This window comes from Limulus polyphemus, unplaced genomic scaffold (assembly GCF_000517525.1).
Source record: "Limulus polyphemus unplaced genomic scaffold, Limulus_polyphemus-2.1.2 Scaffold1357, whole genome shotgun sequence".
NCBI lineage: Eukaryota > Metazoa > Arthropoda > Merostomata > Xiphosura > Limulidae > Limulus > Limulus polyphemus.
Window position 1 is genome coordinate 1,570 of NW_013666967.1, and position 3,001 is coordinate 4,570.

Genomic DNA, 3,001 nt, shown 5'->3' on the forward strand with positions numbered 1-3,001 from the left:
GATACGGATGGTGACATAAACAAGTATCAAGAAAACTATGCCCTGTTCCTGAAGAGGAAGGTTTTTAGTGGAGAAACCCAGACACTTATTATGAGAACACCTATCCCAATGATAGTAACCTCTCCATACATAACAAAATGGTTAGTGAGTCTCACAACCAGACAAATTAGCACGTGCTCGGGAAGGACCAAAGAAAGACCCATACAATACCAATGGATGGACTAAACAACACAAAGACAGTTGCAATGATAACATCAAAACATAAACAAAAAGATAGAAGTAAGAAGAGAAACATAGATTATTCCCATCCTGATGAGAGCTGATACGTCTAGTGGAAGGAGAACCAACCTAAGGTATAACAAACAATGTTGGTTCTTTTGAACAGATTCTATTCTTGCAAAATAAGAACAAATATTCCTGACCAGACACAGAAATTCAGTCAGATTAAATAACACTATAGGAGAGAAAAATAGCCTACATATCTAGTAAGAAGGTTCTATCAATGTATAAGTACAGAACCTTCCTGAAAAACGTAATAGTGTAAGAAACATCAATGGCTAAAATGTCTGGTCATCTCTTCCCTGAACCAAGTAACAACATAAAATATGTTTGCAGGGAAGGTTGTAGAGTGTACAAGTTACAATAGGTTCAAAAGGAGAAGTTATGCAACTTAAGACCAGACTTATATTGCACTGAGGACAAAGTCTAGGTACTTGTGTGAAAAATAATAACAAAGACAAATAAACTCCAAAATGAACCTGAAAAAGTGGGGATGACATAAATACAACTTCTTCTGCAACTGAAAGTGGCCAAGAGTACAGCTCTGTAGCTTGCAACAGAAGCAGACAAGTCCCAATAATGAAAGAGATAGCTGAAGTAAAATGAGTTGGGCAAGCGAACAAGTTCAAGAAAGAAAAAAAAATTAATTCCACAGGAATCAATGCCAAAAGGTAGACCAACGAGATTAGTACATTGCCTAGAAGGAATCCCTTCAAGGATGTAACAACATTTGAGCCACCCATGAAAAAAAAGCCACCTTTACTAAGAAAGGATTTCATAACATCCAAACATAAAACTGTAGACAACCAAGTCATTGTGGAAGATTTAATGTAATGCACTAGGATCCCTTTCAGATAGATGAAAGGAGTGGAAACCATGTTGGAATAGGCCAGCATGGGGAATAGAATTAACTGGAAAACGAAACTAAATGATCTTGGCCAATACATTAGAAAGAAGATGAATAAGAAAGAAAGAAAAAACCTCCCAAACAGACTCAAAGCATTACTATAGAAGCTGGTCTCAGAACTCAAAACCAGTAAAGCATCAATGATATACTGCTGTCACAAGTGCATCAAGTATAGAACAACTGAACCATTGGCACACCAAAGAAATACAAGTTAAAAAAAAAAGTATGATGTGAATGGCCAAAACAACAAACAAAAAACTGTGAGATTGAGTCCCAACTCTCCCCATTCTGTGAGTACTAAAACAAAATGCTGGTATAAGAAAAGTAAAAGATCCTTACATTCATGTGGAAGAACCCAAATTTTTGAAAATGAGATATCTAAGTAGAATACAGACCCTAGAGATGCAGAGGAGATGGGAAATAAAAGGGGAATCTACAATAGAAAACTCACAAAAGAGGATATGCCTGAGAATAGAGTCCATGAAGGGGTAAGGTGCCACTGACAGTATCTTAAGTAACCATGATCCACCGGTACTGTGGCATAAAGAGAAGCCATCACTCACAAACCAAAGAGAATATGTTTCACAGATTAAGAAGTATGAGCACCCAAAACTTGAGGGTTTGTAAATCCAAAGGAGATGAATGAAATGTTAATATGAAATCTTAGATACTGAGTTAACCCAAGTTGAGACTTGGACTCATGAAAAATCCATCTCACAAAAGAAACTTAATGGGATGTCAATTCAGTGTGAGACAACCACTGATAAAGAATCTTCTAATAATCCTTGTAATCAACACTGCATGTGTGTATAAAACCAGCTAAAGGTTCTATTACGTGTGTGAAGACAGGGTGACAAAGCCAGACCAAAAAAAGAAACACCATAACCCAATAGCAATGATGCCATTTTTAAACCTTTATTCTGTGCATGTTACTGAGTTACATTCAGTTTCTAGCATCGTAAGTTCAAATACATACCGCTGTGCCACTGGGGGGCTAATTAAACCAATTTATTGTCAATGAAATTATTATTATAAAGTACTTTATAATTCAAAGTTTTATATTATATAAGTTTTTATTCCTTTATGTCAAAAGAAACCTCTAAAATAATAATTAAAACTTCACAACGTGTTGCAACCATGGTTAAAAATCTTAACTTTAGATCTATTTAAGAGAAACAAGGGTGAGAATGTAGACTTGTCTTCCTTCAGACAGTCAAAGTACAATATGTAAAGTTGTTTAGACTTAATTTGAGACATTTGTAGAACTAGAGTTGGAGAAAAGACCAATGAAAATTCCATAATCAAAGATAAACCACACCCACTTACAAAGTAGAAGCTCGGTTGCTAAGCGACTGTTTTAAGTTGACTGGCATATTTATAACCAATAGAAAAAGCAATAGAAAGTCCATTGTTGAGAGTGGGTCCCCTAGCATTTGGCTACACTTTCTTCCCTTATTCACATTAGATTGATAGACAGCTAAATTGCATTTAGGTTTTACTTTTATATTTTAATTAATTATCTATTATTTGTGTTTTAAAAGTCATACTTTTATGAGTTTACTAGTTTACTTATTCATCTCCTATCTCATCAAGACTTGTAAACAAAGGATGTCAGCAAAATATTTTGCCCACAGCTATGCATCGCTCCCCAACGGTACGTGATAGTCGACTGCATGCACTTTGTGATGTTTTTGCATAAATGATAAAAGACAAAGAATTAGAAAGGAAAATAAAACATTAAAAATAAACTCAAAGTGATAAACTCAAAGTAAAAAAATGTTCATAATCAACCAATTATTGGCAATATACCGTATT

At 34.9% G+C, this 3,001-nt stretch overlaps 1 protein-coding gene across 1 annotated transcript in view; it reads right to left on the reverse strand.

Annotated features, from left to right (window-relative positions):
• LOC106463240 (transcription factor RFX3-like) overlaps positions 1 to 3,001 on the reverse strand; it is a gene marked incomplete at its 3' end in the record, with an annotated part of 56,742 nt that overhangs the window by 1,093 nt on the left and 52,648 nt on the right. The gene's annotated exons all lie outside the window — the stretch shown is intronic.